This window comes from Neofelis nebulosa, chromosome 2, assembly GCF_028018385.1.
Source record: "Neofelis nebulosa isolate mNeoNeb1 chromosome 2, mNeoNeb1.pri, whole genome shotgun sequence".
NCBI lineage: Eukaryota > Metazoa > Chordata > Mammalia > Carnivora > Felidae > Neofelis > Neofelis nebulosa.
Window position 1 is genome coordinate 56,593,064 of NC_080783.1, and position 10,660 is coordinate 56,603,723.

The following is a 10,660-nucleotide window of genomic DNA, read 5'->3' on the forward strand; positions in this document are numbered from 1 at the left end:
TGGTGTTCTCCTACCTTGTCTTTATTTAGGACGTTGATTCTCCCCTTAAGGGTTCTCTCAGCTCCTCTCTGGTCCTTTCCTCCGTTGTCTTCTCCCTCTGTTTACACAAGATTTGTAATACTGAGAACCCTCAGGGAATTTGCATATACTTCCCAGGGAGGTTAAAGTAGTGGTCAATTTTGGTTTTTTAGTTTTTTTGTGGGGGGAGGGGGGAATGATTGTTATTTAGCAATTTTTTTTAATTTTTAATTTTTTAAATTTTTATTGAAATCCAAGTTAGTTAACATATAGTGTAATAATGATTTCAGGAATAGAATTTAGTGATTTATCACTTACATATAACACCCAGTGCTCATCCCAACAAGTGCCCTCCTTAATGCCCATCACGCATTTAGCCCATCCCCCCACCCAACCCTCCAGCAACCCTCAGTTTGTTCTCTGTATTTAAGAGTCTCTTATGGTTTGCCTCCCTCTGTTTTTATCTTATTTTTCCTTCCCTTCCCCTCTATTCATCTGTTTTGTTTCTTAAATTCCACATATGAGTGAAATCATATGATATTTATCTTTCTCTCACTGACTTATTTTCCTTAGCATAATGCAGTCTAGTTCCATCCACGTTGTTACAAATGGCAAGATTTCATTATTTTTGATTGCTGAGTAATATTCCATTGTGTATATACCACATCTTCTTTATCCATTAGTCAGTTGATGGACATTTGGGCTCTTTACATAATTTGGCTGTTGTTGATAGTGCTGCTATAAACATTGGGATGCATGTGCCCCTTTGAATCAGTATTTTTGATATCCTTTGGAAAATACCTAGTAGTGCAATTGCTGTGTTGTAGGGTAGCTCTATTTTAAAACAAAAAAAATTTTTTTTTGAGAGAGAGGGCACAAGTGACCAAGGGGCAGAGAGAGAGGGAGAGAGAAAGAGATTCCTATGAGGGGCAGACAGACACAGAGAGAGAGGGAGAGAGAGAAAAGCGTGACTCACCTGAAGCAGGGCTTGTGCTTACTTGAAGTGGGTCTCAAACTCATCTGAAGTAGGGCTTGAGTTCACCCAAAATGGGGCTAAAACTCATGAATGGTGAGATATGACCTGACCTGAAGTCAGATGCTTAACTGACTGAGCCACCCAGGTTTTTTGAGGAACCTCTATACTGTTTTCCAGAATGGCTGCACCAGCAGCAGTGCAATTCCCATCAGCAGTGCAAAACTGTTCCCCTTTCTCTGCATCCTTGCCAATCTGTTATTTCCTGGGTTGTTAATTTTAGCCATTCTGACAGGTGTGAGGTGTATCTCATTGTGGTTTTGATTTGTAGTTCCCCGATGATGAGCGATGTTGATCATCTTGTCATGTGTCTATTAGCCATCTGGATGTCTTCTTTGGGAAAGTGTCCGTTCATGTCTTTTGCACATTTCTTCACTGGATGATTTGTTTTTTGGGTGTTGACTTTTCATAAGTTCTTTATAGATTTTGGGATACTAACCCTTTACCCTATCTCTCATTTGACAATATCTTCTCCCAGTGGCCAGTTCTGATGAGTGTGATGAGATGATAGGATAGATCACACCCTCTTCCCCAACACACACGCACATACACACACATACACCAGGCACACCCCATAGGTGGGTGATTTAAAGTATGAGGAGGTAATTTGATACTAGAAGTATTAATGAATCATGCACAGTGATTATGTTCTTTCTCAGGTCCCAACTTGGAAATTTGAAAAAGCTAAAATCTTTGTAATAGGTTTTTCACAAACGACTTCCCTGTGTTTGCCTTGTCACATCTTCTGGAATGAATATCTGTGATTTCACCTATCTAGCATCCAGTTCCCTTCTAGTAATAGCACTCTGATTTTCCTGTGGAACTACCCACTTCTCATTCTCAGACTACATGGTTCAGCAAGAACTGATACCATCCCTGACCACAGGGGCAGCATGTAATTTAGGCCTGGCCAATTGGAACATTGTATCCCTTTGTCACTGAACTAAGGAGTTTGCTCCTTGGTGAGTTACAAAGACTACACCAAATGGTGTTGTCACACAAAAGAAACTTTATTTGCAACAAATAAGGAGATCACAGGGAATAACTTCCAAAGTGTGCTCCCCAAGCAAGGGTGAGTGTGTTCCTTTTATTTAGGATTAGGGTAAATATTCAGAAAGAAGAGTTTTGTCATCCTATGTAGAGGTGAGCCTAAGGTCATGCATACATACTTAGGAAACATGACTATACATGCATGGTATGTGATGTAAGGTTTGTGCTCCTCCTTAGGTGGACATTTTAACACTTATCTCCTCTAATGAAGTAGAAGTAACTGTTCAACACTCCATGGCTCTTCTGCAGAGGTCCATCTGTGCAGGTGAGTCATTGGTTGAACTCAAACTTGTCTCGGCCAGCAGGAGCTCTTCCTGTTGTTTGCCTGTAAAAGATAAGGTTAACATTCTTGTGAAGTAGTGGGGGTCATTGGGGGTCTTGGTGATGACACCTCTAAGCTATATTTATTGGTTTAAGATTGGACAAGTGAGCTTTTCATTGGTTCATTTGTTCACTCAACAAATATTTATTGAGCACCATCCATATGCCTAAAAATATTTTAGGTGCTAGGGATACCTCACACGAAAGAGAGAGAGAGAGAGAGAGAGAGAGAGAGAGAGAGAAGACAACATTTATGGAGCTTACATTCAAACTGAGGGGAGCAGACAACAAACAAAATAAATTGTATAGGAATAGAAAATAACAAGTGCAGAGACCCTTGTTAAAAAGAAAAATTCGGGGCGCCTGGGTGGCGCAGTCGGTTAAGCGGCCGACTTCAGCCAGGTCACGATCTCGCGGTCCGTGAGTTCGAGCCCCGCGTCGGGCTCTGTGCTGACAGCTCGGAGCCTGGAGCCTGTTTCGGATTCTGTGTCTCCCTCTCTCTCTGCCCCTCCCCCGTTCATGCTTTGTCTCTCTCTGTCCCAAAAATAAATAAAAAACGTTGAAAAAAAAAAATTAAAAAAAAAAAAAAAAAAAAGAAAAATTCAACTGAGTAAATTTTAAAGGTCGAATTGGGGAGCCTCTCACCTAGCAAGTAGAGGAGCCTCTTTTGAGGAGTTGTACAAACTGGAAGGCTTTTATAGGAAGGAGGATGGGGCAAGAAGTTATTAGCAAAAGAAAAGAGTTGTTTCTGGCAAGGTAACCTTCCCCTAGGAGGAAGGACTGGGGATATGGGGGAAGGTGTTTTATTAGGTAAAGTACCATATCTTCCTTTAGGGGGAGATGGAGAGGACCCATGTGACAGTCTCTGGTGCCTACCAGAAAATTTCCAGATTGATTGGCTTAAAATTCCACTCCTGGAGAAGTTGAAACTGCAATTAAGTCTTGATTTGCTGTCCTGGGGCAAGTAACTCCATCTTGAGCCCCTGGTTTTCTCTTTCTTGTCTGGAGTATTTGAGCAAGGAAGCTCTTGGGTAGAAGCAGAGTGAGTGTGGAGAAGAGAACTGGAGTAAGATCAGAGGTAGTAAGAGATGTGATCATGAAGGACTTGTAGGAAATTGTTAAGAATTTTGGTTTTTACTGTGACAGGAGAAACCATTTGGTAGTTTTGAGGCTTCAATTTTTACAGGATTGCTCTGAACTCTATCAGGTAAAGCACTTACCTTTGTTAATTAAGGTCTGTTTTGGGAGTTTTATCTTGTCCTTTTTTTTTTTTTAACATATTTTTGTTTCTTCAGTTTTCTTAACTCTTGTCACCTCTCCCAGTCTTGAGGGAATAGTCTTACATAGGAGATGAACCTTATCATTCAGCCCTGCCCTGGCTCTTGGTTGTCTTTCAAGTCTTTGTGATTGTCCAAATGGAAGCCAAATGTTACAGTCAGGGAAATGTGACACCAGACTATTAGGTTAGTTAGGCATGAACACTGGATTTATCCATGATGACAGTAGGACTTGGCGTAAAGAAGGAAACTGTGGTAGATGCCACATCTTACATTAATACAGGAAAGTGAGAAAACACCTTGGCTAGAAATAAAATATAGAAAATAGGAGACTTTTTGTGGGATTTGATGCTAGGTAGTTGAAAGAAGATGGAAGGTGAGCTTTTGAGTCAGCAGATCCAGCTTCTAATACTTAGTAGCTGTGGAAATAGTGATATATTCTTTAAAGGGTTAAATGAGATAGCATTAAATGAGATAAAATGCACAAGTGTACTTACAAAAGAACACAGTGCCTATTTGGCACTCCACTGCATGGGAGGGATTTGGAAAGCCTCAGGTCTTTAAGGGAGACAACCCAGCTGCAATTCACATTCCACCCAGCATGAACTGAAATAAACTGGGGGTAGAGTTTATATATATTTATTATGTATCTTTTTATTATAGAAATTTTATTTATTTTTTTAAAGGCTTTTGGGGGGCGCCTGAATAGCTTAGTTGGTTAAGCATCCGGCTCTTGGTTTCTGCTCAGGTCTTGATTTCACAGTTAGTGAGTTCAAGCCTCATATCAGGTGCTGCTCGTGCTCGTGCTCTCTCTCTCTCACCTTCTTTTCCAAAAAGAAAGTTTATTTATTTATTTTGTGTGTGAGAGAGAATGGGGGGTTGGGGAGGGGCAGAAAGAGAGGGAAAGAATCGCAAGCAGGCTCCACACTGTCAGTGCAGAGTCCGATGTGGATCTCGAACTCAGGAAATGGAGAGATTATGATCTGAGCCGAAGTCAGATGCTTAACTGACTGAGCCACCCAGGTGCTCCTACAGAAATTTAAAAAAAATACAGAAAAGTCAAAAGAACCGTACAAAAATCACCTTTTATACCTACCAACTATATTCAACAATTGACCATGTGCCATAATTTTTTGTTTTTGTATGGAAATAGATTACAAACATGATACTTTTCCCTTAGTACTTTAGCCTGCATGAGCTAGAAATAAGGAAATTCTCTTCTATAGTCACATTACCTTGGTTTTTTTTATTAAATGTTTTATAATCAGTTGCAGTCATTATTCCTTTTGATATGCAAATTGCCCCAAAGTTGGCTTCTATGTCCTTTGTGTCATGCCCCACTAGTCTTTTTTTTTTTTTTCCCTTAAGATTTTTTTATTTTGGGGGGCGTCTTGTGGCTCAGTTAGTTGGGTGTCTAACTTCAGCTCAGGTCATGATCTCATGGCTCTCTGCTGTCATTATGGAGCTTGCTTTGGACCCTCCATCTCCCTTTCTCTCTGCCTTTCCCCCTCTCAAATATAAACAAACATTTAAAAAAAAGATTTTTTATTTTTAAGTAATCTCTATACCCAACTTGGGGCTCGAACTCACAACCTCAAAATCAAGTCACATGCTCTATTGACTGAGCCAGCCAGGTGCCCCAGGCTGGCACTAATCTTAAAGAGTTTACTTGAATTCTCTCTTAGGTGCATTTGAATTGTATTAATCAGAACAAACTGGAGAGGGTGGAATTTTAGGCAATATGTGGAAAGATTGGGGGACGAGGAAAGGGAGAAAGTGGCTGATATGTATGTGAGCCAGCAAGATTGTCCTTAAAGTCAGCCAGCCTAGGCTCATCCTGAACTGGGGAATCATCCCTTCTTTCACATTCACAGCCCAAGATTCACCAAAAGCTCTATTGCTTTTCAGAATTTATCTGCATCAGGAGGCTGAAATTAGTATGTGAGTGTTTTACTTGTTTGTAAATTAAGAGTTGTCTATGTGTTTGTGTAGGAAGAGTCAAGAGAATATAACCCAAATATAATTAATTAAAATTAAATGTGCGGGGCACCTGACTGGCTTAGTAAATAGACCATGCAACTCTTGATCTCGCCCGGGTCGTGAATTGAAGCCCCACATTGAGTGTAGAGATCACATAAATAAATAAACAAACAAACACTAATTTAAAAAAATTTAAAGGGAAATAGTTATCAGTAGCAATATGGGACATTAAATGAGGAAAGTATGTTGTTAAAAATAAAACAATAGACCTGAAATGGAGTTGTTTAGGCTAAATTCTCCCACCAATCCAAGACTTGAATGCAGTTTCACTCAAGCAGAAATGGACTCCTAAACCAGTCGATCAGGAATCATCTGATCAGCACTATTTAGGTAACATAGGCCCCTGCCATCCGTTAAAGGAAGGTAACCTTGTGATAACCAACCTGTTCTTTTGCCTGGTATAACTTCCTCATGTCTGCTCCCTCCTGCCAATATAAAAGTCTTTCATTTTGTACAGCTCTTTGGGGCACCTTTCTTTTTGCTAGATTGGACACTGTCCCATTTGAATAGACTTTTGCTCAAAATATGAAAATTTTAATATGCCTTGGAGTGCCGGGGTGGCTTAGTGTGTTTAGCATCCGATTCTTGATTTCGGCTCAGGTCATGATCTCACAGTTCATGAGATCTAGCCCCATGTTGGGCCCCTGTGCTGACAGTGTGGAGCCTGCTTGGGATTCTCTCCCTCTCTCTCTGCCCCTCCCCAGCTCATGAGTGTGCAGGTGCGCACACACACACACACACATACACACACTCTCTCTCTGTCTCACAATAAATAAATAAATAAACATAAAGAAAATAAATCTCCAAAAAAAATTTTTTAAATATGCCTTGTAATACGTATAGTGACAAGAGACTTCTGTGTGAGATGTTGAGAGAGCATACATTTGGAAATCCAGCTGTCCTGCACCTCGTTCCTTCCATGGTCTTCTGAGCTCCCGCTGACAACAAATCCCACAGCTTGGGGTTGTTGTAACTATCCCAAGGGAAAGCTACGTCTTAAGAAAATTTCTTGTGACAATAATACTTAACCTAAAGCAAACATTTTCCAAGGGTGGGAATTTGAGTCATGGAGGCAAGTCAGTGGAGGAATTGGTTTTGGACAGAGGCTCTTTTCATAAGTCACCACCATAATAGCTACTTCCTATTCTGCTACCTATCTCTCTGGCCCTGGCTACAATCTTATCAGTATATGGCTGTGAACACGTAGAAGGTAGAGAAGATTAAATTACCCTGAGTTATGCAATCTCCTGTCTTATAGAAGAATGGAAAAATGCTTTCATGTTTCTGCAAATGTAGTAATGCTCAAGACATATTTGATGGAGGACATTTAAATAACTCTCTGTGAGGGATTGAAGAATGGAAGACACTTAAGACTGCCAGTCTTTTCAGTCATCCCCCTATCTCTTTTCATTTTATTTACTTAGATTCCCACATGCATTTAAATCCTTTTGTTTTATGTGCTCATTTTCATTTCCCTGTATTTCCCTTTCTTCTGGTTCATCTGGTCCATTTACTATCATTGCCTTAGTTAATATCCTGGGATCTAGTGTCATGTGCTTCCCACCAAGAACATTTTCATACTTTAGTTTTCCTAAAATGGAGCTTTGGGATTTCTTCATTTAGTTAAATTATTTCCTGGCGACAAAATATGAAAGGGATTCTGCTAATCCTATACACTATATAAATTATACATACTCTTAGAGAACAAATAATATGTAAGCTAAACAAGGATGTAGGTTTCACAGGCTTACATGTAATTCAGGTGTTCTCTCTCTGCTTTGTTACATGGAGTAGCTAAAGTGGTGTTGGTCCCAATCTCTGGTTCTCTTTCACCTTAGAGTTCTGCTCAAAGTCTCTCTCTGTAAACGGAATCTTGGTATGGGCTACTAAGAAGTCACTTCTCCTTAAGGAGGGCACTTATGTTGTATGTAAGTGATGAATCACTGAATTCTGCTCCTGAAACCAATATTGCAATGTATGTTGACTAACTAAAATTTAAATTAATAAAAAAGTTACTTCTCCTTGTGCCCACATCATTGAATATAGATAAAACCATGTACCAAGAGAAGTGATTTTATTTACAATTATTCAGCTAAGCAAACAAAATATGCTGGTTACCATGGCAGTGTATCTTACATTCCTTAACCTCCAGAAGTATACATAAAAATTAGAAAATAGAATAAAAAGAAGTAGGTATGGGAAGAGGCAGATTATTATAAGGCTTAAGGGTGGGCATCATTCTCTTTATTCCCTTAATAGACATTTTTTTCTGGCACTTTATTTTCACTGTGGTAAAATATATACAACATAAAATATACCATTTTAGCTATTTTCTAAAATGTTTATTTATTTTTGAGAGAGAGAGAAAGACAGGATGCTAGTGGTGGGGGGAGCAGAGAGAGAGGGAGACACAGAATCTGAAGCAGGCTCCAGGCTCTGAGCTATCAGCACAGAGCCCAATGTGGGGCTCAAACTCAAGAATTGTGAGATCATGACCTGAGCTATAGTTGGATGCTTAACCAACTGAGCCACCCAGGCACTCCCCCCCTACCCATTTTAGCTATTTTTAAGTGTACAATTCAGTGACATTAATTACATTCACAATGTTGTATAACCATCACTGCTATTTCCAAAATTTATCTACTACTGTAAAGAGGAACTCTGGAACCATTAAACCATAACTCCCCTTCCTGTTCCACCCTCCTCCCAGCCCTGATAATCTCAAATCTACTTTCTGTCTCTATGAGCTTGTCTGTCATTAAAAAAAAAAAAAAAGTTTATTTACTTATTTTGAGAGAGCACACTGTGTGCATGAGCAAAGGAGGGACAGGGGGAGAGAGAATCCCAAGCAGACTCCGTGCTCAGTGTGGAGCCCTTCGCGGGGCTCTGTCTCAGGACTGTGAGATCATGACCTGAGCTGAAATTAAGAGTGGGACAATTAACCAACTGAGCCACCCAGGTGCCCTATGTCATTTTTAAAAGATGAACTCTGGTGGCTATGTGGATGGGAAATATGGCATGAGGAATGCAAAGGAACAAGACTTAACTCTTTTCCTTCAAGTAACTTAAAAGGGATAACACTTTGAAAACCATTTATAGTGCCCTTCTCTTTTGCTTTCCTTAGAATGCAATCTTTGCTCTAGTTGGCAGAAGTGTGGATCTAGCTGTCAGAACTGGGAAATTAGGATTTGAGATGGAAAGGACACAAAAGAAAAAGCTACATGATATTCAACTTCTAAAAGCAAAATAGTAGTATGCATGTCAGTAGGCTTGCATGCTGAGTTTTTATCTCAAGAAAGGATTTTTCCAAATCCTTTTAGTATTCGCTGGCTGAATCGGAAGGAACCAGCACCTAAAGTTCTGTGGTATATAGAGAGGCTACTCTTGTGTTTATATTAACAAAGCCACAAGTCTTTGTACTCAGTAGTAAAAAAGGGGAATAGTTATGTTAAGGTTGCCTGCAAGTAACAAAAATACTCCAGATAAGAGTAAGTGAGGTAGAAATTTGTTTCTCCATCATATTCCAGAAGTCTTTTTTTAGTTCTCAAGGTTGTCAGTCCAAATCTGTCATGGCATTCAATAAGACTAGGAGATGTAGGCTCCTTCAGTCTTGTTATCTGCTATACTTCACCTGAGAAATTTAATCTACGTTGCAGCCAATTTCATTTGCAGCAAAATGAAAGGGGGAATGAAGGGTACTTCACCTTCCTTTAAGGACATTTCCTGTAAACTGCACATACAATGTATGTTCTTACCCTACTGGGTGAAACTCACATGGCCATAACTAACTGCAAGGGAGCCAGGAATCAGGAGCTCTGTCATTATGGAAGAAGGAAGACACAGATATTGAGGAATAACTAGAACTTTCTACAACAGAAAGAGAGGTAGTTTGAAGAATGAGACTTCCAAGATGGAGGGCAGTGCTGAGTGGAGGGCCTTTGTGAGGGCTCTGAGCAGCCCAAAGGCAGCCCTTGTGAGGGAACTGAGTGTCAAAATAGGATAGTTCCAAATAACCGAGAGGCTGGCAAATGGGTTTTGTTGGCTGAGAAGGTACCAAAAGTTCTCTATCTTAGCATTTTGGCTAAGACTAGTCCTGTCCCATCTTCACTGTAAATTGTATGTGAAATGGCTTCTTCAGAAAATGAGTCCCAGGAGGGAAGGGAGCCTGGTGGATACCCTTCTTCATCATGCTGCCTCAAGAGTCTAGAGGTAGGATTAAGGGGAATAGGAAAGACCTTAATCAGAACCTCTAATATAGGACCTGGACCTCTGGCCTGCTGAGGGAATGGGCTCTGGTGAGCAGCAGCAGGAGAAAGTGTGGATGATCCCTTCAATTTGTAAGGGAACTCTGCTTTGATCTGCCATTTAATTTGTGATTTACAGCAAGGATTTGGGAGCCAGACTATGTAGTTTTGAACCTCAGCACTACCCCTTCCTATCTCTGTAACTTTCCTATATGAAAGGAGGTACTAAATACTAGAACCTTCTTCATATTACAAGATTACAGGATGTAAACAAGACCAGAGATATGTAATCATTGTAAGGTTCAATATGGCTAGTCCTACCAAATTGAGATTATTTGCCTGTGTTTACAAATAACAACAACGACATTTGAGATGCTATCTACTTAATCCCTATTGCTCTGTTAGTGTCTCTCCTATTATTTCAGAGTTCTTACAAGTGATCCTATTTTGGGTTTTTACAAGGTTCTTATAAGTTTCTTGTAAGGATTAATTTAATTAAAACATGTTATATAGAAAAACTCAAAGTTAGCTATTATATATTAATGTTATTATTATGTCTCAGAACAAAATGGAGAAAATTGCTAAAAAAATGGAGCTATAAGGAATTGACTTAGGCTAAGGAAATAGGTATTTATTGATTCTTCATCAGCATTGATCTAGCATGATTTAGATGGTGG